General features: G+C 50.0%; 1 long non-coding RNA gene across 1 annotated transcript; it reads right to left on the bottom strand.

The window, feature by feature from the left end:
• Window positions 1-8,074: 8,074 nt before the first annotated feature.
• LOC147646107 (uncharacterized) lies at window positions 8,075-12,301 on the bottom strand. The gene is made up of 5 exons (XR_015281961.1): window positions 12,122-12,301; window positions 11,799-12,032; window positions 8,971-11,507; window positions 8,648-8,881; window positions 8,075-8,353 (listed from the first exon to the last, which is right to left on the bottom strand). It is a non-coding gene; the product is annotated as an uncharacterized LOC147646107 (long non-coding RNA).
• Window positions 12,302-25,876: the final 13,575 nt, after the last annotated feature.

Here is a 25,876-nt window from a genome sequence, read left to right as displayed (position 1 = left end):
ATTAGATCCAACTTCAAGCTCACTCCTGCAGTTGAAAGGCTTCTCCTCCCTGTGCCCATCTTTCCTAGAGCTGCAGGGAGGCCTCGCCAGCCCCCTTCTCTTTCCAGGCTGAGCATCCCCAGCCCCACACGGACAGCAGTCCGATGCGTGGCAGTCAAGGCTAAAGGGTAGCAAATGGCTACATCAGGAAGTGAGAGATGGAAGCTTTTGGAGATGGAAGCTTTACCTCTAAATGTAGAAAAGAAAGAGAAGTGGAGGGGGAAATGGTGGGACTCTGGCTCTGTTCTAACTGGCGAAGATTTTCTTTTCTTCTTTTCTGTCGTGCTAACCCAAGTTTTGTTGTTTGAAAGGAGGTTTAGCAAAATATCCATCGTCTTCTCCACTGCTGAAACACTGAACAACACCTGGGCAGGCTGAGGATGCAGAGCAAAACCTGCAAATATCTACTGCTGATCGTGATCCTGGGGAATGCAGCTAAAGCCAGCCAAAAGCAATTTCTGGAAAGTCAAGCCTGCTTTACGTTTTCTGGAGTTTGCTTGTGCCAACTTCACCAGTCATTTCTAAAAAAGGAAAAGAAACTCCAAGCAAAACAGAGAAAAACACAAAGAAACCAACCCAAAGAAACCAATCAAACAAACAGATAAAACACCCCCAATCAAACCAAAGGCAATGAGAAGTTAGGACTAGTTGTAAGGATATCACAGCAGGCGAATGGCTGCTTCCTACTTGGATCACCATCCAAAGCCACCTAGAACAACTTCTCCAAAACATATCCAACAGGACAAATGGAAAAAGTGATCCATGGCAGCTCTGCATTGTGGTGAAGGATGAGCATGCAGTGGTCCAGATGCAGCATTGCCCACCCTCCAGGCTGCTGTTTGCTCTGCTGAAAGACTCTTGCAGGACTCTTGTGGCCCCTCTCCATGCAATGGAAATCCTTGCCACAGCTCTCAGTTGAGGCACTGGCATTTCCAGAGCCAGATTCAGGCACAATCCTACTGCCTGCTGAGCATCTGGGAAAGGTGCTAAGCATCTTCAGGCCTAGAAGCACAAAAGAGCTCAGGCTCTCCCCGAACTGGGTTTTCAGGGCAGCTTTCCATATCTCTGCAAGATTTCTTCATCCCTCAACACGTCTGACTTTATGATGTCTAACGATGCATTTGGGTTTCTTCCGTCCTCTTGTGTGCCCGTGGGTAACCTTCCACGTGGATGAAGGAGATTGTGTACAGGACAATTGATTGCGGCATTGCCATTTGGCTTCACTGTCACTCAGTTGAACACGGTCCTTATCTAAGAAGGACTTCCAAGAAATGGGTAGGAGTTTTGGCTGTGAGAGGAGCAGAAAGCACATTTTCTACAGCAAATTGCTAGCTGATGCACTTTCCTCCCTGCCAAAATAGTGATTGCCATTCATCTTCCTGGGAAGAATGTAAAGACCCATTCAGAGATGCCAGGTTCAGCTGGCCTGTGGCTTTGTGTGCCTCATTTCACATGTCCAATTTCAAGGGCCACTAAAAGAGGCTCATGTTTGCCTTGCTACCCACAAGTGCTGTAGGTATTTCCAGGAGAAGAGGGAAAACATCGCTGTCCTGTGGTGTGGTAGAAATGCCACCACAACTGTGATTGTGTGAGCAAAGCCAGCCAGTGCTTTTTGGGGCAGCAGCAGCAGCTGAGAGTGTGGCAGAGCGGTTGTGATACTCTTTTTAGAGTCCTGCAAACATTGTTCCCGAAACAAGCCACAGCTTTGCAAATGTGCCCGAAGAAAATGCAAAGAGAACTGGGGTGTGAAAATCAAAGACTGTTTATCTGTAGAAGAAAAGGAACAAGAATGAACTACACCACATATTTACACTGTAAGAATATTGGTAACAACAACAACCACAACAACAACAACAAACTATAGAACCTATTTACCTGAGAAGAGATCTAACAAAACTCTATGAAACGTATTTACAGACAACTTAAACAAACTCTAAAACCTCTATCCTGAACACAACAACTGTAAAACGTATGTACAGCAGGGTGGCATCTGTGTCTGTGATGTCCCTAAGTCCTGGAAGAAAAACAAGTAGCACGGTCAGTGCAGTCAGGCACGGAAGGGTGTTCCATGTGCTGCCGGGCTGGGACACTGGCCCAGTGGGACTCTGCTGCCAGAAGGGAGCCTGGCTGGGGGCTGTGGCCCAGGCACTGGAACAGGGCTTGTGTGGCCCACAGCAAGCCCAGGCCAGGCCAGGGATGGCCAGCAGAATCCAGTGCATGGGCTAGCGTGTCCCTGAGCAGGAAGTGCCCAGCCCGGCCCCAGGCTGGCAGCAGGGGCCCCACTCTGCCTGTGGGGAGCACCTGCCTGTTCTGCTGCTGGCATCGGTCTTCATCCCAAGACCATGTCTTCCTCCTTGTCTTTTAGATCAATATCCATCTCTTCAATATAATCTTTCGTTTCCACCTCCATCTCTTCCTCTGTCTCGTACATATCCACATCCATCTCTTCCTCTCCAGTATCCTCTCCGTCCACTTCCATGGCTTCTTCTCTATCAGTCTGTGTATCGACGTCCGTCTCCTCCTCTCCGTCTGTGCCAGCCTGCAGAGGTAGCAAAATTTCCCAGCCTGTCCCACAGAGCTCCAGCCCAGCCAGGCAGCTGCGGGGTGTCCGCCTCCGTGGAATAGTACCATAGCTCTTTTGGAACAAATGCAGACATCCTGCAGGGATGGAGAGCAAAATCCAAGCGATGGGGAGCTTTGGGGACTGCTGGGGGAATCAGGGAGCAGGTGGCAACAAGGTGACAGGGGTAGGCTTGGAGCAGGGTGAATGAAGAGCGTGCTGGCACAAGGAGCCAAGGGTTGTGTTGTGGCCGTTGCTGGATGCTGGAAGTTCTAGCTGGAGCGTGCACTGTGACATCACCGCCAGGAGTTCAGGCCCAGGCTGAAGTGGACAACGGAGACCGTCGAATGAATGATGGAATCCCTGGGTGCTTGGGCTTGGAAGGGACCCTAAAGACCATCTTGTTCCAAGCGGAGCGATCTTCCCCTAGAATAGGTTGCTCAGAGCCCCGCTCCCAGCTGGCCTTGGATGTTGCCAAGGATGGAGCATCCCCAGCCTCTGTGCACAGCCTGGGCCAGTGGCCCAGCAGCCTGAGTGGAAAAGAGCAGCTTCATTAGATCCAACTTCAAGCTCACTCCTGCAGTTGAAAGGCTTCTCCTGTCTGTGCCCATCTTTCCTAGAGCTGCAGGGAGGCCTCGCCAGCCCCCTTCTCTTTCCAGGCTGAGCATCCCCAGCCCCACACGGACAGCAGTCCGATGCGTGGCAGTCAAGGCTAAAGGGTAGCAAATGGCTACATCAGGAAGTGAGAGATGGAAGCTTTTGGAGATGGAAGCTTTACCTCTAAATGTAGAAAAGAAAGAGAAGTGGAGGGGGAAATGGTGGGACTCTGGCTCTGTTCTAACTGGCGAAGATTTTCTTTTCTTCTTTTCTGTCGTGCTAACCCAAGTTTTGTTGTTTGAAAGGAGGTTTAGCAAAATATCCATCGTCTTCTCCACTGCTGAAACACTGAACAACACCTGGGCAGGCTGAGGATGCAGAGCAAAACCTGCAAATATCTACTGCTGATCGTGATCCTGGGGAATGCAGCTAAAGCCAGCCAAAAGCAATTTCTGGAAAGTCAAGCCTGCTTTACGTTTTCTGGAGTTTGCTTGTGCCAACTTCACCAGTCATTTCTAAAAAAGGAAAAGAAACTCCAAGCAAAAGAGAGAAAAACACAAAGAAACCAACCCAAAGAAACCAATCAAACAAACAGATAAAACACCCCCAATCAAACCAAAGGCAATGAGAAGTTAGGACTAGTTGTAAGGATATCACAGCAGGCGAATGGCTGCTTCCTACTTGGATCACCATCCAAAGCCACCTAGAACAACTTCTCCAAAACATATCCAACAGGACAAATGGAAAAAGTGATCCATGGCAGCTCTGCATTGTGGTGAAGGATGAGCATGCAGTGGTCCAGATTGCCCACCCTCCAGGCTGCTGTTTGCTCTGCTGAAAGACTCTTGCAGGACTGTGGCCCCTCTCCATGCAATGGAAATCATTGCCACAGCTCTCAGTTGAGGCACTGGCATTTCCAGAGCCAGATTCAGGCACAATCCTACTGCCTGCTGAGCCTCTGGGAAAGCTGCTGAGCATCTTCAGGCCTAGAAGCACAAAAGAGCTCAGGCTCTCCCCGAACTGGGTTTTCAGGGCAGCTTTCCATATCTCTGCAAGATTTCTTCATCCCTCAACACGTCTGACTTTATTATGTCCAACGATGCATTTGGGTTTCTTCCGTCCTCTTGTGTGCCCGTGAGTAACCTTCCACATGGATGAAGGAGATTGTGTACAGGACAATTGATTGCGGCATTGCCATTTGGCTTCACTGTCACTCAGTTGAACACGGTCCTTATCTAAGAAGGACTTCCAAGAAATGGGTAGGAGTTTTGGCTGTGAGAGGAGCAGAAAGCACATTTTCTACAGCAAATTGCTAGCTGATGCACTTTCCTCCCTGCCAAAATAGTGATTGCCATTCATCTTCCTGGGAAGAATGTAAAGACCCATTCAGTCTTGCCAGGTTCAGCTGGCCTGTGGCTTTGTGTGCCTCATTTCACATGTCCAATTTCAAGGGCCACTAAAAGAGGCTCATGTTTGCCTTGCTACCCACAAGTGCTGTAGGTATTTCCAGGAGAAGAGGGAAAACATCGCTGTCCTGTGGTGTGGTAGAAATGCCACCACAACTGTGATTGTGTGAGCAAAGCCAGCCAGTGCTTTTTGGGGCAGCAGCAGCAGCTGAGAGTGTGGCAGAGCGGTTGTGATACTCTTTTTAGAGTCCTGCAAACATTGTTCCCGAAACAACCCACAGCTTTGCAAATGTGCCCGAAGAAAATGCAAAGAGAACTGGGGTGTGAAAATCAAAGACTGTTTATCTGTAGAAGAAAAGGAACAAGAATGAACTACACCACATATTTACACTGTAAGAATATTGGTAACAACAACAACAACAACAACCACAACAACAACAACAAACTATAGAACCTATTTACCTGAGAACAGCTCTAACAAAACTCTATGAAACGTATTTACAGACAACTTAAACAAACTCTAAAACCTCTATCCTGAACACAACAACTGTAAAACGTATGTACAGCAGGGTGGCATCTGTGTCTGTGATGTCCCTAAGTCCTTGAAGAAAAACAAGTAGCACGGTCAGTGCAGTCAGGCACGGAAGGGTGTTCCATGTGCTGCCGGGCTGGGACACTGGCCCAGTGGGACTCTGCTGCCAGAAGGGAGCCTGGCTGGGGGCTGTGGCCCAGGCACTGGAACAGGGCTTGTGTGGCCCACAGCAAGCCCAGGCCAGGCCAGGGATGGCCAGCAGAATCCAGTGCATGGGCTAGCGTGTCCCTGAGCAGGAAGTGCCCAGCCCGGCCCCAGGCTGGCAGCAGGGGCCCCACTCTGCCTGTGGGGAGCACCTGCCTGTTCTGCTGCTGGCATCGGTCTTCATCCCAAGACCATGTCTTCCTCCTTGTCTTTTAGATCAATATCCATCTCTTCAACATAATCTTTCGTTTCCACCTCCATCTCTTCCTCTGTCTCGTACATATCCACATCCATCTCTTCCTCTCCACTATCCTCTCCGTCCACTTCCATGGCTTCTTCTCTATCAGTCTGTGTATCGACGTCCGTCTCCTCCTCTCGGTCTGTGTCAGCCTGCAGAGGTAGCAAAATTTCCCAGCCTGTCCCACAGAGCTCCAGCCCAGCCAGGCAGCTGCGGGGTGTCCGCCTCCGTGGAATAGTACCATAGCTCTTTTGGAACAAATGCAGACATCCTGCAGGGATGGAGAGCAAAATCCAAGCGATGGGGAGCTTTGGGGACTGCTGGGGGAATCAGGGAGCAGGTGGCAACAAGGTGACAGGGGTAGGCTTGGAGCAGGGTGAATGAAGAGCGTGCTGGCACAAGGAGCCAAGGGTTGTGTTGTGGCCGTTGCTGGATGCTGGAAGTTCTAGCTGGAGCGTGCACTGTGACATCACCGCCAGGAGTTCAGGCCCAGGCTGAAGTGGACAACGGAGACCGTAGAATGAATGATGGAATCCCTGGGTGCTTGGGCTTGGAAGGGACCCTAAAGACCATCTTGTTCCAAGCGGAGCAATCTTCCCCTAGAATAGGTTGCTCAGAGCCCCGCTCCTAGCTGGCCTTGGATGTTGCCAAGGATGGAGCATCCCCAGCCTCTGTGCACAGCCTGGGCCAGTGCCCCAGCAGCCTGAGTGGAAAAGAGCAGCTTCATTAGATCCAACTTCAAGCTCACTCCTGCATTCGAAAAGCTTCTCCTCTCTGTGCCCATCTTTCCTAGAGCTGCAGGGAGGCCTCGCCAGCCCCCTTCTCTTTCCAGGCTGAGCATCCCCAGCCCCACACGGACAGCAGTCCAATGCGTGGCAGTCAAGGCTAAAGGGTAGCAAATGGCTACATCAGGAAGTGAGAGATGGAAGCTTTTGGAGATGGAAGCTTTACCTCTAAATGTAGAAAAGAAAGAGAAGTGGAGGGGGAAATGGTGGGACTCTGGCTCTGTTCTAACTGGCGAAGATTTTCTTTTCTTCTTTTCTGTCGTGCTAACCCAAGTTTTGTTGTTTGAAAGGAGGTTTAGCAAAATATCCATCGTCTTCTCCACTGCTGAAACACTGAACAACACCTGGGCAGGCTGAGGATGCAGAGCAAAACCTGCAAATATCTACTGCTGATCGTGATCCTGGGGAATGCAGCTAAAGCCAGCCAAAAGCAATTTCTGGAAAGTCAAGCCTGCTTTACGTTTTCTGGAGTTTGCTTGTGCCAACTTCACCAGTCATTTCTAAAAAAGGAAAAGAAACTCCAAGCAAAAGAGAGAAAAACACAAAGAAACCAACCCAAAGAAACCAATCAAACAAACAGATAAAACACCCCCAATCAAACCAAAGGCAATGAGAAGTTAGGACTAGTTGTAAGGATATCACAGCAGGCGAATGGCTGCTTCCTACTTGGATCACCATCCAAAGCCACCTAGAACAACTTCTCCAAAACATATCCAACAGGACAAATGGAAAAAGTGATCCATGGCAGCTCTGCATTGTGGTGAAGGATGAGCATGCAGTGGTCCAGATTGCCCACCCTCCAGGCTGCTGTTTGCTCTGCTGAAAGACTCTTGCAGGACTGTGGCCCCTCTCCATGCAATGGAAATCATTGCCACAGCTCTCAGTTGAGGCACTGGCATTTCCAGAGCCAGATTCAGGCACAATCCTACTGCCTGCTGAGCATCTGGGAAAGGTGCTAAGCATCTTCAGGCCTAGAAGCACAAAAGAGCTCAGGCTCTCCCCGAACTGGGTTTTCAGGGCAGCTTTCCATATCTCTGCAAGATTTCTTCATCCCTCAACACGTCTGACTTTATGATGTCCAACGATGCATTTGGGTTTCTTCCGTCCTCTTGTATGCCCGTGGGTAACCTTCCACGTGGATGAAGGAGATTGTGTACAGGACAATTGATTGCGGCATTGCCATTTGGCTTCACTGTCACTCAGTTGAACACGGTCCTTATCTAAGAAGGACTTCCAAGAAATGGGTAGGAGTTTTGGCTGTGAGAGGAGCAGAAAGCACATTTTCTACAGCAAATTGCTAGCTGATGCACTTTCCTCCCTGCCAAAATAGTGATTGCCATTCATCTTCCTGGGAAGAATGTAAAGACCCATTCAGAGATGCCAGGTTCAGCTGGCCTGTGGCTTTGTGTGCCTCATTTCACATGTCCAATTTCAAGGGCCACTAAAAGAGGCTCATGTTTGCCTTGCTACCCACAAGTGCTGTAGGTATTTCCAGGAGAAGAGGGAAAACATCGCTGTCCTGTGGTGTGGTAGAAATGCCACCACAACTGTGATTGTGTGAGCAAAGCCAGCCAGTGCTTTTTGGGGCAGCAGCAGCAGCTGAGAGTGTGGCAGAGCGGTTGTGATACTCTTTTTAGAGTCCTGCAAACATTGTTCCCGAAACAACCCACAGCTTTGCAAATGTGCCCGAAGAAAATGCAAAGAGAACTGGGGTGTGAAAATCAAAGACTGTTTATCTGTAGAAGAAAAGGAACAAGAATGAACTACACCACATATTTACACTGTAAGAATATTGGTAACAACAACAACAACAACAACCACAACAACAACAACAAACTATAGAACCTATTTACCTGAGAAGAGATCTAACAAAACTCTATGAAACGTATTTACAGACAACTTAAACAAACCCTAAAACCTCTATCCTGAACACAACAACTGTAAAACGTATGTACAGCAGGGTGGCATCTGTGTCTGTGATGTCCCTAAGTCCTGGAAGAAAAACAAGTAGCACGGTCAGTGCAGTCAGGCACCACGGAAGGGTGTTCCATGTGCTGCCGGGCTGGGACACTGGCCCAGTGGGACTCTGCTGCCAGAAGGGAGCCTGGCTGGGGGCTGTGGCCCAGGCACTGGAACAGGGCTTGTGTGGCCCACAGCAAGCCCAGGCCAGGCCAGGGATGGCCAGCAGAATCCAGTGCATGGGCTAGCGTGTCCCTGAGCAGGAAGTGCCCAGCCCGGCCCCAGGCTGGCAGCAGGGGCCCCACTCTGCCTGTGGGGAGCACCTGCCTGTTCTGCTGCTGGCATCGGTCTTCATCCCAAGACCATGTCTTCCTCCTTGTCTTTTAGATCAATATCCATCTCTTCAACATAATCTTTCGTTTCCACCTCCATCTCTTCCTCTGTCTCGTACATATCCACATCCATCTCTTCCTCTCCACTATCCTCTCCGTCCACTTCCATGGCTTCTTCTCTATCAGTCTGTGTATCGACGTCCGTCTCCTCCTCTCGGTCTGTGTCAGCCTGCAGAGGTAGCAAAATTTCCCAGCCTGTCCCACAGAGCTCCAGCCCAGCCAGGCAGCTGCGGGGTGTCCGCCTCCGTGGAATAGTACCATAGCTCTTTTGGAACAAATGCAGACATCCTGCAGGGATGGAGAGCAAAATCCAAGCGATGGGGAGCTTTGGGGACTGCTGGGGGAATCAGGGAGCAGGTGGCAACAAGGTGACAGGGGTAGGCTTGGAGCAGGGTGAATGAAGAGCGTGCTGGCACAAGGAGCCAAGGGTTGTGTTGTGGCCGTTGCTGGATGCTGGAAGTTCTAGCTGGAGCGTGCACTGTGACATCACCGCCAGGAGTTCAGGCCCAGGCTGAAGTGGACAACGGAGACCGTCGAATGAATGATGGAATCCCTGGGTGCTTGGGCTTGGAAGGGACCCTAAAGACCATCTTGTTCCAAGCGGAGCGATCTTCCCCTAGAATAGGTTGCTCAGAGCCCCGCTCCCAGCTGGCCTTGGATGTTGCCAAGGATGGAGCATCCCCAGCCTCTGTGCACAGCCTGGGCCAGTGGCCCAGCAGCCGGAGTGGAAAAGAGCAGCTTCATTAGATCCAACTTCAAGCTCACTCCTGCAGTTGAAAGGCTTCTCCTCCCTGTGCCCATCTTTCCTAGAGCTGCAGGGAGGCCTCGCCAGCCCCCTTCTCTTTCCAGGCTGAGCATCCCCAGCCCCACACGGACAGCAGTCCGATGCGTGGCAGTCAAGGCTAAAGGGTAGCAAATGGCTACATCAGGAAGTGAGAGATGGAAGCTTTTGGAGATGGAAGCTTTACCTCTAAATGTAGAAAAGAAAGAGAAGTGGAGGGGGAAATGGTGGGACTCTGGCTCTGTTCTAACTGGCGAAGATTTTCTTTTCTTCTTTTCTGTCGTGCTAACCCAAGTTTTGTTGTTTGAAAGGAGGTTTAGCAAAATATCCATCGTCTTCTCCACTGCTGAAACACTGAACAACACCTGGGCAGGCTGAGGATGCAGAGCAAAACCTGCAAATATCTACTGCTGATCGTGATCCTGGGGAATGCAGCTAAAGCCAGCCAAAAGCAATTTCTGGAAAGTCAAGCCTGCTTTACGTTTTCTGGAGTTTGCTTGTGCCAACTTCACCAGTCATTTCTAAAAAAGGAAAAGAAACTCCAAGCAAAACAGAGAAAAACACAAAGAAACCAACCCAAAGAAACCAATCAAACAAACAGATAAAACACCCCCAATCAAACCAAAGGCAATGAGAAGTTAGGACTAGTTGTAAGGATATCACAGCAGGCGAATGGCTGCTTCCTACTTGGATCACCATCCAAAGCCACCTAGAACAACTTCTCCAAAACATATCCAACAGGACAAATGGAAAAAGTGATCCATGGCAGCTCTGCATTGTGGTGAAGGATGAGCATGCAGTGGTCCAGATGCAGCATTGCCCACCCTCCAGGCTGCTGTTTGCTCTGCTGAAAGACTCTTGCAGGACTCTTGTGGCCCCTCTCCATGCAATGGAAATCCTTGCCACAGCTCTCAGTTGAGGCACTGGCATTTCCAGAGCCAGATTCAGGCACAATCCTACTGCCTGCTGAGCATCTGGGAAAGGTGCTAAGCATCTTCAGGCCTAGAAGCACAAAAGAGCTCAGGCTCTCCCCGAACTGGGTTTTCAGGGCAGCTTTCCATATCTCTGCAAGATTTCTTCATCCCTCAACACGTCTGACTTTATGATGTCTAACGATGCATTTGGGTTTCTTCCGTCCTCTTGTGTGCCCGTGGGTAACCTTCCACGTGGATGAAGGAGATTGTGTACAGGACAATTGATTGCGGCATTGCCATTTGGCTTCACTGTCACTCAGTTGAACACGGTCCTTATCTAAGAAGGACTTCCAAGAAATGGGTAGGAGTTTTGGCTGTGAGAGGAGCAGAAAGCACATTTTCTACAGCAAATTGCTAGCTGATGCACTTTCCTCCCTGCCAAAATAGTGATTGCCATTCATCTTCCTGGGAAGAATGTAAAGACCCATTCAGAGATGCCAGGTTCAGCTGGCCTGTGGCTTTGTGTGCCTCATTTCACATGTCCAATTTCAAGGGCCACTAAAAGAGGCTCATGTTTGCCTTGCTACCCACAAGTGCTGTAGGTATTTCCAGGAGAAGAGGGAAAACATCGCTGTCCTGTGGTGTGGTAGAAATGCCACCACAACTGTGATTGTGTGAGCAAAGCCAGCCAGTGCTTTTTGGGGCAGCAGCAGCAGCTGAGAGTGTGGCAGAGCGGTTGTGATACTCTTTTTAGAGTCCTGCAAACATTGTTCCCGAAACAAGCCACAGCTTTGCAAATGTGCCCGAAGAAAATGCAAAGAGAACTGGGGTGTGAAAATCAAAGACTGTTTATCTGTAGAAGAAAAGGAACAAGAATGAACTACACCACATATTTACACTGTAAGAATATTGGTAACAACAACAACCACAACAACAACAACAAACTATAGAACCTATTTACCTGAGAAGAGATCTAACAAAACTCTATGAAACGTATTTACAGACAACTTAAACAAACTCTAAAACCTCTATCCTGAACACAACAACTGTAAAACGTATGTACAGCAGGGTGGCATCTGTGTCTGTGATGTCCCTAAGTCCTGGAAGAAAAACAAGTAGCACGGTCAGTGCAGTCAGGCACGGAAGGGTGTTCCATGTGCTGCCGGGCTGGGACACTGGCCCAGTGGGACTCTGCTGCCAGAAGGGAGCCTGGCTGGGGGCTGTGGCCCAGGCACTGGAACAGGGCTTGTGTGGCCCACAGCAAGCCCAGGCCAGGCCAGGGATGGCCAGCAGAATCCAGTGCATGGGCTAGCGTGTCCCTGAGCAGGAAGTGCCCAGCCCGGCCCCAGGCTGGCAGCAGGGGCCCCACTCTGCCTGTGGGGAGCACCTGCCTGTTCTGCTGCTGGCATCGGTCTTCATCCCAAGACCATGTCTTCCTCCTTGTCTTTTAGATCAATATCCATCTCTTCAATATAATCTTTCGTTTCCACCTCCATCTCTTCCTCTGTCTCGTACATATCCACATCCATCTCTTCCTCTCCAGTATCCTCTCCGTCCACTTCCATGGCTTCTTCTCTATCAGTCTGTGTATCGACGTCCGTCTCCTCCTCTCCGTCTGTGCCAGCCTGCAGAGGTAGCAAAATTTCCCAGCCTGTCCCACAGAGCTCCAGCCCAGCCAGGCAGCTGCGGGGTGTCCGCCTCCGTGGAATAGTACCATAGCTCTTTTGGAACAAATGCAGACATCCTGCAGGGATGGAGAGCAAAATCCAAGCGATGGGGAGCTTTGGGGACTGCTGGGGGAATCAGGGAGCAGGTGGCAACAAGGTGACAGGGGTAGGCTTGGAGCAGGGTGAATGAAGAGCGTGCTGGCACAAGGAGCCAAGGGTTGTGTTGTGGCCGTTGCTGGATGCTGGAAGTTCTAGCTGGAGCGTGCACTGTGACATCACCGCCAGGAGTTCAGGCCCAGGCTGAAGTGGACAACGGAGACCGTCGAATGAATGATGGAATCCCTGGGTGCTTGGGCTTGGAAGGGACCCTAAAGACCATCTTGTTCCAAGCGGAGCGATCTTCCCCTAGAATAGGTTGCTCAGAGCCCCGCTCCCAGCTGGCCTTGGATGTTGCCAAGGATGGAGCATCCCCAGCCTCTGTGCACAGCCTGGGCCAGTGGCCCAGCAGCCTGAGTGGAAAAGAGCAGCTTCATTAGATCCAACTTCAAGCTCACTCCTGCAGTTGAAAGGCTTCTCCTGTCTGTGCCCATCTTTCCTAGAGCTGCAGGGAGGCCTCGCCAGCCCCCTTCTCTTTCCAGGCTGAGCATCCCCAGCCCCACACGGACAGCAGTCCGATGCGTGGCAGTCAAGGCTAAAGGGTAGCAAATGGCTACATCAGGAAGTGAGAGATGGAAGCTTTTGGAGATGGAAGCTTTACCTCTAAATGTAGAAAAGAAAGAGAAGTGGAGGGGGAAATGGTGGGACTCTGGCTCTGTTCTAACTGGCGAAGATTTTCTTTTCTTCTTTTCTGTCGTGCTAACCCAAGTTTTGTTGTTTGAAAGGAGGTTTAGCAAAATATCCATCGTCTTCTCCACTGCTGAAACACTGAACAACACCTGGGCAGGCTGAGGATGCAGAGCAAAACCTGCAAATATCTACTGCTGATCGTGATCCTGGGGAATGCAGCTAAAGCCAGCCAAAAGCAATTTCTGGAAAGTCAAGCCTGCTTTACGTTTTCTGGAGTTTGCTTGTGCCAACTTCACCAGTCATTTCTAAAAAAGGAAAAGAAACTCCAAGCAAAAGAGAGAAAAACACAAAGAAACCAACCCAAAGAAACCAATCAAACAAACAGATAAAACACCCCCAATCAAACCAAAGGCAATGAGAAGTTAGGACTAGTTGTAAGGATATCACAGCAGGCGAATGGCTGCTTCCTACTTGGATCACCATCCAAAGCCACCTAGAACAACTTCTCCAAAACATATCCAACAGGACAAATGGAAAAAGTGATCCATGGCAGCTCTGCATTGTGGTGAAGGATGAGCATGCAGTGGTCCAGATTGCCCACCCTCCAGGCTGCTGTTTGCTCTGCTGAAAGACTCTTGCAGGACTGTGGCCCCTCTCCATGCAATGGAAATCATTGCCACAGCTCTCAGTTGAGGCACTGGCATTTCCAGAGCCAGATTCAGGCACAATCCTACTGCCTGCTGAGCCTCTGGGAAAGCTGCTGAGCATCTTCAGGCCTAGAAGCACAAAAGAGCTCAGGCTCTCCCCGAACTGGGTTTTCAGGGCAGCTTTCCATATCTCTGCAAGATTTCTTCATCCCTCAACACGTCTGACTTTATTATGTCCAACGATGCATTTGGGTTTCTTCCGTCCTCTTGTGTGCCCGTGAGTAACCTTCCACATGGATGAAGGAGATTGTGTACAGGACAATTGATTGCGGCATTGCCATTTGGCTTCACTGTCACTCAGTTGAACACGGTCCTTATCTAAGAAGGACTTCCAAGAAATGGGTAGGAGTTTTGGCTGTGAGAGGAGCAGAAAGCACATTTTCTACAGCAAATTGCTAGCTGATGCACTTTCCTCCCTGCCAAAATAGTGATTGCCATTCATCTTCCTGGGAAGAATGTAAAGACCCATTCAGTCTTGCCAGGTTCAGCTGGCCTGTGGCTTTGTGTGCCTCATTTCACATGTCCAATTTCAAGGGCCACTAAAAGAGGCTCATGTTTGCCCTGCTACCCACAAGTGCTGTAGGTATTTCCAGGAGAAGAGGGAAAACATCGCTGTCCTGTGGTGTGGTAGAAATGCCACCACAACTGTGATTGTGTGAGCAAAGCCAGCCAGTGCTTTTTGGGGCAGCAGCAGCAGCTGAGAGTGTGGCAGAGCGGTTGTGATACTCTTTTTAGAGTCCTGCAAACATTGTTCCCGAAACAAGCCACAGCTTTGCAAATGTGCCCGAAGAAAATGCAAAGAGAACTGGGGTGTGAAAATCAAAGACTGTTTATCTGTAGAAGAAAAGGAACAAGAATGAACTACACCACATATTTACACTGTAAGAATATTGGTAACAACAACAACAACAACAACAAACTATAGAACCTATTTACCTGAGAACAGCTCTAACAAAACTCTATGAAACGTATTTACAGACAACTTAAACAAACTCTAAAACCTCTATCCTGAACACAACAACTGTAAAACGTATGTACAGCAGGGTGGCATCTGTGTCTGTGATGTCCCTAAGTCCTTGAAGAAAAACAAGTAGGACGGTCAGTGCAGTCAGGCACGGAAGGGTGTTCCATGTGCTGCCGGGCTGGGACACTGGCCCAGTGGGACTCTGCTGCCAGAAGGGAGCCTGGCTGGGGGCTGTGGCCCAGGCACTGGAACAGGGCTTGTGTGGCCCACAGCAAGCCCAGGCCAGGCCAGGGATGGCCAGCAGAATCCAGTGCATGGGCTAGCGTGTCCCTGAGCAGGAAGTGCCCAGCCCGGCCCCAGGCTGGCAGCAGGGGCCCCACTCTGCCTGTGGGGAGCACCTGCCTGTTCTGCTGCTGGCATCGGTCTTCATCCCAAGACCATGTCTTCCTCCTTGTCTTTTAGATCAATATCCATCTCTTCAACATAATCTTTCGTTTCCACCTCCATCTCTTCCTCTGTCTCGTACATATCCACATCCATCTCTTCCTCTCCACTATCCTCTCCGTCCACTTCCATGGCTTCTTCTCTATCAGTCTGTGTATCGACGTCTGTCTCCTCCTCTCCGTCTGTGCCAGCCTGCAGAGGTAGCAAAATTTCCCAGCCTGTCCCACAGAGCTCCAGCCCAGCCAGGCAGCTGCGGGGTGTCCGCCTCCGTGGAATAGTCCCATACCTCTTTTGGAACAAATGCAGACATCCTGCAGGGATGGAGAGCAAAATCCAAGCGATGGGGAGCTTTGGGGACTGCTGGGGGAATCAGGGAGCAGGTGGCAACAAGGTGACAGGGGTAGGCTTGGAGCAGGGTGAATGAAGAGCGTGCTGGCACAAGGAGCCAAGGGTTGTGTTGTGGCCGTTGCTGGATGCTGGAAGTTCTAGCTGGAGCGTGCACTGTGACATCACCGCCAGGAGTTCAGGCCCAGGCTGAAGTGGACAACGGAGACCGTAGAATGAATGATGGAATCCCTGGGTGCTTGGGCTTGGAAGGGACCCTAAAGACCATCTTGTTCCAAGCGGAGCAATCTTCCCCTAGAATAGGTTGCTCAGAGCCCCGCTCCTAGCTGGCCTTGGATGTTGCCAAGGATGGAGCATCCCCAGCCTTTGTGCACAGCCTGGGCCAGTGCCCCAGCAGCCGGAGTGGAAAAGAGCAGCTTCATTAGATCCAACTTCAAGCTCACTCCTGCATTCGAAAAGCTTCTCCTCTCTGTGCCCATCTTTCCTAGAGCTGCAGGGAGGCCTCGCCAGCCCCCTTCTCTTTCCAGGCTGAGCATCCCCAGCCCCACACGGACAGCAGTCCAATGCGTGGCAGTCAAGGCTAAAGGGTAGCAAATGGCTACATCAGGAAGTGAGAGATGGAAGCTTTTGGAGATGGAAGCTTTACCTCTAAATGTAGAAAAGAAAGAGAAGTGGAGGGGGAAATGGTGGGACTCTGGCTCTGTTCTAACTGGCGAAGATTTTCTTTTCTTCTTTTCTGTCGTGATAACCCAAGTTTTGTTGTTTGAAAGGAGGTTTAGCAAAATATCCATCGTCTTCTCCACTGCTGAAACACTGAACAACACCTGGGCAGGCTGAGGATGCAGAGCAAAACCTGCAAATATCTACTGCTGATCGTGATCCTGGGGAATGCAGCTAAAGCCAGCCAAAAACAATTTCTAGAAAGTCAAGCCTGCTTTACGTTTTCTGGAGTTTGGATGTGCCAACTTCACCAGTCATTTCTAAAAAAGGAAAAGAAACTCCAAGCAAAAGAGAGAAAAACACAAAGAAACCAACCCAAAGAAACCAATCAAACAAACAGATAAAACACCCCCAATCAAACCAAAGGCAATGAGAAGTTAGGACTAGTTGTAAGGATATCACAGCAGGCGAATGGCTGCTTCCTACTTGGATCACCATCCAAAGCCACCTAGAACAACTTCTCCAAAACATATCCAACAGGACAAATGGAAAAAGTGATCCATGGCAGCTCTGCATTGTGGTGAAGGATGAGCATGCAGTGGTCCAGATTGCCCACCCTCCAGGCTGCTGTTTGCTCTGCTGAAAGACTCTTGCAGGACTGTGGCCCCTCTCCATGCAATGGAAATCATTGCCACAGCTCTCAGTTGAGGCACTGGCATTTCCAGAGCCAGATTCAGGCACAATCCTACTGCCTGCTGAGCATCTGGGAAAGGTGCTAAGCATCTTCAGGCCTAGAAGCACAAAAGAGCTCAGGCTCTCCCCGAACTGGGTTTTCAGGGCAGCTTTCCATAACTCTGCAAGATTTCTTCATCCCTCAACACGTCTGACTTTATGATGTCCAATGATGCATTTGGGTTTCTTCCGTCCTCTTGTGTGCCCGTGAGTAACCTTCCACGTGGATGAAGGAGATTGTGTACAGGACAATTGATTGCGGCATTGCCATTTGGCTTCACTGTCACTCAGTTGAACACGGTCCTTATCTAAGAAGGACTTCCAAGAAATGGGTAGGAGTTTTGGCTGTGAGAGGAGCAGAAAGCACATTTTCTACAGCAAATTGCTAGCTGATGCACTTTCCTCCCTGCCAAAATAGTGATTGCCATTCATCTTCCTGGGAAGAATGTAAAGACCCATTCAGAGATGCCAGGTTCAGCTGGCCTGTGGCTTTGTGTGCCTCATTTCACATGTCCAATTTCAAGGGCCACTAAAAGAGGCTCATGTTTGCCTTGCTACCCACAAGTGCTGTAGGTATTTCCAGGAGAAGAGGGAAAACATCGCTGTCCTGTGGTGTGGTAGAAATGCCACCACAACTGTGATTGTGTGAGCAAAGCCAGCCAGTGCTTTTTGGGGCAGCAGCAGCAGCTGAGAGTGTGGCAGAGCGGTTGTGATACTCTTTTTAGAGTCCTGCAAACATTGTTCCCGAAACAAGCCACAGCTTTGCAAACGTGCCCGAAGAAAATGCAAAGAGAACTGGGGTGTGAAAATCAAAGACTGTTTATCTGTAGAAGAAAAGGAACAAGAATGAACTACACCACATATTTACACTGTAAGAATATTGGTAACAACAACAACAACAATAACCACAACAACAACAACAAACTATAGAACCTATTTACCTGAGAAGAGATCTAACAAAACTCTATGAAACGTATTTACAGACAACTTAAACAAACTCTAAAACCTCTATCCTGAACACAACAACTGTAAAACGTATGTACAGCAGGGTGGCATCTGTGTCTGTGATGTCCCTAAGTCCTGGAAGAAAAACAAGTAGCACGGTCAGTGCAGTCAGGCACGGAAGGGTGTTCCATGTGCTGCCGGGCTGGGACACTGGCCCAGTGGGACTCTGCTGCCAGAAGGGAGCCTGGCTGGGGGCTGTGGCCCAGGCATTGGAACAGGGCTTGTGTGGCCCACAGCAAGCCCAGGCCAGGCCAGGGATGGCCAGCAGAATGCAGTGCATGGGCTAGCGTGTCCCTGAGCAGGAAGTGCCCAGCCCGGCCCCAGGCTGGCAGCAGGGGCCCCACTCTGCCTGTGGGGAGCACCTGCCTGTTCTGCTGCTGGCATCGGTCTTCATCCCAAGACCATGTCTTCCTCCTTGTCTTTTAGATCAATATCCATCTCTTCAATATAATCTTTCGTTTCCACCTCCATCTCTTCCTCTGTCTCGTACATATCCACATCAATGTCTTCCTCTCCAGTATCCTCTCCGTCCACTTCCATGGCTTCTTCTCTATCAGTCTGTGTATCGACGTCCGTCTCCTCCTCTCGGTCTGTGCCAGCCTGCAGAGGTAGCAAAATTTCCCACCCTGTCCCACAGAGCTCCAGCCCAGCCAGGCAGCTGCGGGGTGTCCGCCTCCGTGGAATAGTACCATAGCTCTTTTGGAACAAATGCAGACATCCTGCAGGGATGGAGAGCAAAATCCAAGCAATGGGGAGCTTTGGGGACTGCTGGGGGAATCAGGGAGCAGGTGGCAACAAGGTGACAGGGGTAGGCTTGGAGCAGGGTGAATGAAGAGCGTGCTGGCACAAGGAGCCAAGGGTTGTGTTGTGGCCGTTGCTGGATGCTGGAAGTTCTAGCTGGAGCGTGCACTGTGACATCACCGCCAGGAGTTCAGGCCCAGGCTGAAGTGGACAACGGAGACCGTCGAATGAATGATGGAATCCCTGGGTGCTTGGGCTTGGAAGGGACCCTAAAGACCATCTTGTTCCAAGCGGAGCGATCTTCCCCTAGAATAGGTTGCTCAGAGCCCCGCTCCCAGCTGGCCTTGGATGTTGCCAAGGATGGAGCATCCCCAGCCTCTGTGCACAGCCTGGGCCAGTGGCCCAGCAGCCTGAGTGGAAAAGAGCAGCTTCATTAGATCCAACTTCAAGCTCACTCCTGCATTCGAAAAGCTTCTCCTGTCTGTGCCCATCTTTCCTAGAGCTGCAGGGAGGCCTCGCCAGCCCCCTTCTCTTTCCAGGCTGAGCATCCCCAGCCCCACACGGACAGCAGTCCGATGCGTGGCAGTCAAGGCTAAAGGGTAGCAAATGGCTACATCAGGAAGTGAGAGATGGAAGCTTTTGGAGATGGAAGCTTTACCTCTAAATGTAGAAAAGAAAGAAAAGTGGAGGGGGAAATGGTGGGACTCTGGCTCTGTTCTAACTGGCGAAGATTTTCTTTTCTTCTTTTCTGTCGTGCTAACCCAAGTTTTGTTGTTTGAAAGGAGGTTTAGCAAAATATCCATCGTCTTCTCCACTGCTGAAACACTGAACAACACCTGGGCAGGCTGAGGATGCAGAGCAAAACCTGCAAATATCTACTGCTGATCGTGATCCTGGGGAATGCAGCTAAAGCCAGCCAAAAGCAATTTCTGGAAAGTCAAGCCTGCTTTACGTTTTCTGGAGTTTGGTTGTGCCAACTTCACCAGTCATTTCTAAAAAAGGAAAAGAAACTCCAAGCAAAAGAGAGAAAAACACAAAGAAACCAACCCAAAGAAACCAATCAAACAAACAGATAAAACACCCCCAATCAAACCAAAGGCAATGAGAAGTTAGGACTAGTTGTAAGGATATCACAGCAGGCGAATGGCTGCTTCCTACTTGGATCACCATCCAAAGCCACCTAGAACAACTTCTCCAAAACATATCCAACAGGAGAAATGGAAAAAGTGATCCATGGCAGCTCTGCATTGTGGTGAAGGATGAGCATGCAGTGGTCCAGATTGCCCACCCTCCAGGCTGCTGTTTGCTCTGCTGAAAGACTCTTGCAGGACTGTGGCCCCTCTCCATGCAATGGAAATCATTGCCACAGCTCTCAGTTGAGGCACTGGCATTTCCAGAGCCAGATTCAGGCACAATCCTACTGCCTGCTGAGCATCTGGGAAAGGTGCTGAGCATCTTCAGGCCTAGAAGCACAAAAGAGCTCAGGCTCTCCCCGAACTGGGTTTTCAGGGCAGCTTTCCATATCTCTGCAAGATTTCTTCATCCCTCAACACGTCTGACTTTATGATGTCCAACGATGCATTTGGGTTTCTTCCGTCCTCTTGTGTGCCCGTGAGTAACCTTCCACGTGGATGAAGGAGATTGTGTACAGGACAATTGATTGCGGCATTGCCATTTGGCTTCACTGTCACTCAGTTGAACACGGTCCTTATCTAAGAAGGACTTCCAAGAAATGGCTAGGAGTTTTGGCTGTGAGAGGAGCAGAAAGCACATTTTCTACAGCAAATTGCTAGCTGATGCACTTTCCTCCCTGCCAAAATAGTGATTGCCATTCATCTTCCTGGGAAGAATGTAAAGACCCATTCAGAGATGCCAGGTTCAGCTGGCCTGTGGCTTTGTGTGCCTCATTTCACATGTCCAATTTCAAGGGCCACTAAAAGAGGCTCATGTTTGCCTTGCTACCCACAAGTGCTGTAGGTATTTCCAGGAGAAGAGGGAAAACATCGCTGTCCTGTGGTGTGGTAGAAATGCCACCACAACTGTGATTGTGTGAGCAAAGCCAGCCAGTGCTTTTTGGGGCAGCAGCAGCAGCTGAGAGTGTGGCAGAGCAGTTGTGATACTCTTTTTAGAGTCCTGCAAACATTGTTCCCGAAACAACCCACAGCTTTGCAAATGTGCCCGAAGAAAATGCAAAGAGAACTGGGGTGTGAAAATCAAAGACTGTTTATCTGTAGAAGAAAAGGAACAAGAATGAACTACACCACATATTTACACTGTAAGAATATTGGTAACAACAACAACAACAACAACAACAAACTATAGAACCTATTTACCTGAGAACAGCTCTAACAAAACTCTATGAAACGTATTTACAGACAACTTAAACAAACTCTAAAACCTCTATCCTGAACACAACAACTGTAAAACGTATGTACAGCAGGGTGGCATCTGTGTCTGTGATGTCCCTAAGTCCTTGAAGAAAAACAAGTAGCACGGTCAGTGCAGTCAGGCACGGAAGGGTGTTCCATGTGCTGCCGGGCTGGGACACTGGCCCAGTGGGACTCTGCTGCCAGAAGGGAGCCTGGCTGGGGGCTGTGGCCCAGGCACTGGAACAGGGCTTGTGTGGCCCACAGCAAGCCCAGGCCAGGCCAGGGATGGCCAGCAGAATCCAGTGCATGGGCTAGCGTGTCCCTGAGCAGGAAGTGCCCAGCCCGGCCCCAGGCTGGCAGCAGGGGCCCCACTCTGCCTGTGGGGAGCACCTGCCTGTTCTGCTGCTGGCATCGGTCTTCATCCCAAGACCATGTCTTCCTCCTTGTCTTTTAGATCAATATCCATCTCTTCAACATAATCTTTCGTTTCCACCTCCATCTCTTCCTCTGTCTCGTACATATCCACATCCATCTCTTCCTCTCCACTATCCTCTCCGTCCACTTCCATGGCTTCTTCTCTATCAGTCTGTGTATCGACGTCTGTCTCCTCCTCTCCGTCTGTGCCAGCCTGCAGAGGTAGCAAAATTTCCCACCCTGTCCCACAGAGCTCCAGCCCAGCCAGGCAGCTGCGGGGTGTCCGCCTCCGTGGAATAGTCCCATACCTCTTTTGGAACAAATGCAGACATCCTGCAGGGATGGAGAGCAAAATCCAAGCGATGGGGAGCTTTGGGGACTGCTGGGGGAATCAGGGAGCAGGTGGCAACAAGGTGACAGGGGTAGGCTTGGAGCAGGGTGAATGAAGAGCGTGCTGGCACAAGGAGCCAAGGGTTGTGTTGTGGCCGTTGCTGGATGCTGGAAGTTCTAGCTGGAGCGTGCACTGTGACATCACCGCCAGGAGTTCAGGCCCAGGCTGAAGTGGACAACGGAGACCGTAGAATGAATGATGGAATCCCTGGGTGCTTGGGCTTGGAAGGGACCCTAAAGACCATCTTGTTCCAAGCGGAGCAATCTTCCCCTAGAATAGGTTGCTCATAGCCCCGCTCCTAGCTGGCCTTGGATGTTGCCAAGGATGGAGCATCCCCAGCCTTTGTGCACAGCCTGGGCCAGTGCCCCAGCAGCCGGAGTGGAAAAGAGCAGCTTCATTAGATCCAACTTCAAGCTCACTCCTGCATTCGAAAAGCTTCTCCTCTCTGTGCCCATCTTTCCTAGAGCTGCAGGGAGGCCTCGCCAGCCCCCTTCTCTTTCCAGGCTGAGCATCCCCAGCCCCACACGGACAGCAGTCCAATGCGTGGCAGTCAAGGCTAAAGGGTAGCAAATGGCTACATCAGGAAGTGAGAGATGGAAGCTTTTGGAGATGGAAGCTTTACCTCTAAATGTAGAAAAGAAAGAGAAGTGGAGGGGGAAATGGTGGGACTCTGGCTCTGTTCTAACTGGCGAAGATTTTCTTTTCTTCTTTTCTGTCGTGCTAACCCAAGTTTTGTTGTTTGAAAGGAGGTTTAGCAAAATATCCATCGTCTTCTTCACTGCTGAAACACTGAACAACACCTGGGCAGGCTGAGGATGCAGAGCAAAACCTGCAAATATCTACTGCTGATCGTGATCCTGGGGAATGCAGCTAAAGCCAGCCAAAAGCAATTTCTAGAAAGTCAAGCCTGCTTTACGTTTTCTGGAGTTTGGATGTGCCAACTTCACCAGTCATTTCTAAAAAAGGAAAAGAAACTCCAAGCAAAAGAGAGAAAAACACAAAGAAACCAACCCAAAGAAACCAATCAAACAAACAGATAAAACACCCCCAATCAAACCAAAGGCAATGAGAAGTTAGGACTAGTTGTAAGGATATCACAGCAGGCGAATGGCTGCTTCCTACTTGGATCACCATCCAAAGCCACCTAGAACAACTTCTCCAAAACATATCCAACAGGACAAATGGAAAAAGTGATCCATGGCAGCTCTGCATTGTGGTGAAGGATGAGCATGCAGTGGTCCAGATTGCCCACCCTCCAGGCTGCTGTTTGCTCTGCTGAAAGACTCTTGCAGGACTGTGGCCCCTCTCCATGCAATGGAAATCATTGCCACAGCTCTCAGTTGAGGCACTGGCATTTCCAGAGCCAGATTCAGGCACAATCCTACTGCCTGCTGAGCATCTGGGAAAGGTGCTAAGCATCTTCAGGCCTAGAAGCACAAAAGAGCTCAGGCTCTCCCCGAACTGGGTTTTCAGGGCAGCTTTCCATAACTCTGCAAGATTTCTTCATCCCTCAACACGTCTGACTTTATGATGTCCAATGATGCATTTGGGTTTCTTCCGTCCTCTTGTGTGCCCGTGAGTAACCTTCCACGTGGATGAAGGAGATTGTGTACAGGACAATTGATTGCGGCATTGCCATTTGGCTTCACTGTCACTCAGTTGAACACGGTCCTTATCTAAGAAGGACTTCCAAGAAATGGGTAGGAGTTTTGGCTGTGAGAGGAGCAGAAAGCACATTTTCTACAGCAAATTGCTAGCTGATGCACTTTCCTCCCTGCCAAAATAGTGATTGCCATTCATCTTCCTGGGAAGAATGTAAAGACCCATTCAGTCTTGCCAGGTTCAGCTGGCCTGTGGCTTTGTGTGCCTCATTTCACATGTCCAATTTCAAGGGCCACTAAAAGAGGCTCATGTTTGCCTTGCTACCCACAAGTGCTGTAGGTATTTCCAGGAGAAGAGGGAAAACATCGCTGTCCTGTGGTGTGGTAGAAATGCCACCACAACTGTGATTGTGTGAGCAAAGCCAGCCAGTGCTTTTTGGGGCAGCAGCAGCAGCTGAGAGTGTGGCAGAGCGGTTGTGATACTCTTTTTAGAGTCCTGCAAACATTGTTCCCGAAACAAGCCACAGCTTTGCAAACGTGACCGAAGAAAATGCAAAGAGAACTGGGGTGTGAAAATCAAAGACTGTTTATCTGTAGAAGAAAAGGAACAAGAATGAACTACACCACATATTTACACTGTAAGAATATTGGTAACAACAACAACAACAATAACCACAACAACAACAACAAACTATAGAACCTATTTACCTGAGAAGAGATCTAACAAAACTCTATGAAACGTATTTACAGACAACTTAAACAAACTCTAAAACCTCTATCCTGAACACAACAACTGTAAAACGTATGTACAGCAGGGTGGCATCTGTGTCTGTGATGTCCCTAAGTCCTGCAAGAAAAACAAGTAGCACGGTCAGTGCAGTCAGGCACGGAAGGGTGTTCCATGTGCTGCCGGGCTGGGACACTGGCCCAGTGGGACTCTGCTGCCAGAAGGGAGCCTGGCTGGGGGCTGTGGCCCAGGCATTGGAACAGGGCTTGTGTGGCCCACAGCAAGCCCAGGCCAGGCCAGGGATGGCCAGCAGAATGCAGTGCATGGGCTAGCGTGTCCCTGAGCAGGAAGTGCCCAGCCCGGCCCCAGGCTGGCAGCAGGGGCCCCACTCTGCCTGTGGGGAGCACCTGCCTGTTCTGCTGCTGGCATCGGTCTTCATCCCAAGACCATGTCTTCCTCCTTGTCTTTTAGATCAATATCCATCTCTTCAATATAATCTTTCGTTTCCACCTCCATCTCTTCCTCTGTCTCGTACATATCCACATCAATGTCTTCCTCTCCAGTATCCTCTCCGTCCACTTCCATGGCTTCTTCTCTATCAGTCTGTGTATCGACGTCCGTCTCCTCCTCTCCGTCTGTGCCAGCCTGCAGAGGTAGCAAAATTTCCCACCCTGTCCCACAGAGCTCCAGCCCAGCCAGGCAGCTGCGGGGTGTCCGCCTCCGTGGAATAGTACCATACCTCTTTTGGAACAAATGCAGACATCCTGCAGGGATGGAGAGCAAAATCCAAGCAATGGGGAGCTTTGGGGACTGCTGGGGGAATCAGGGAGCAGGTGGCAACAAGGTGACAGGGGTAGGCTTGGAGCAGGGTGAATGAAGAGCGTGCTGGCACAAGGAGCCAAGGGTTGTGTTGTGGCCGTTGCTGGATGCTGGAAGTTCTAGCTGGAGCGTGCACTGTGACATCACCGCCAGGAGTTCAGGCCCAGGCTGAAGTGGACAACGGAGACCGTCGAATGAATGATGGAATCCCTGGGTGCTTGGGCTTGGAAGGGACCCTAAAGACCATCTTGTTCCAAGCGGAGCGATCTTCCCCTAGAATAGGTTGCTCAGAGCCCCGCTCCCAGCTGGCCTTGGATGTTGCCAAGGATGGAGCATCCCCAGCCTCTGTGCACAGCCTGGGCCAGTGGCCCAGCAGCCTGAGTGGAAAAGAGCAGCTTCATTAGATCCAACTTCAAGCTCACTCCTGCATTCGAAAAGCTTCTCCTGTCTGTGCCCATCTTTCCTAGAGCTGCAGGGAGGCCTCGCCAGCCCCCTTCTCTTTCCAGGCTGAGCATCCCCAGCCCCACACGGACAGCAGTCCGATGCGTGGCAGTCAAGGCTAAAGGGTAGCAAATGGCTACATCAGGAAGTGAGAGATGGAAGCTTTTGGAGATGGAAGCTTTACCTCTAAATGTAGAAAAGAAAGAAAAGTGGAGGGGGAAATGGTGGGACTCTGGCTCTGTTCTAACTGGCGAAGATTTTCTTTTCTTCTTTTCTGTCGTGCTAACCCAAGTTTTGTTGTTTGAAAGGAGGTTTAGCAAAATATCCATCGTCTTCTCCACTGCTGAAACACTGAACAACACCTGGGCAGGCTGAGGATGCAGAGCAAAACCTGCAAATATCTACTGCTGATCGTGATCCTGGGGAATGCAGCTAAAGCCAGCCAAAAGCAATTTCTGGAAAGTCAAGCCTGCTTTACGTTTTCTGGAGTTTGCTTGTGCCAACTTCACCAGTCATTTCTAAAAAAGGAAAAGAAACTCCAAGCAAAAGAGAGAAAAACACAAAGAAACCAACCCAAAGAAACCAATCAAACAAACAGATAAAACACCCCCAATCAAACCAAAGGCAATGAGAAGTTAGGACTAGTTGTAAGGATA

This window comes from Cyanistes caeruleus, unplaced genomic scaffold, assembly GCF_971803275.1.
Source record: "Cyanistes caeruleus unplaced genomic scaffold, bCyaCae1.hap1.1 HAP1_SCAFFOLD_124, whole genome shotgun sequence".
NCBI lineage: Eukaryota > Metazoa > Chordata > Aves > Passeriformes > Paridae > Cyanistes > Cyanistes caeruleus.
Note: the sequence above shows the minus strand (reverse complement) of the source record. Positions and strands in the feature narration are given on the sequence as shown.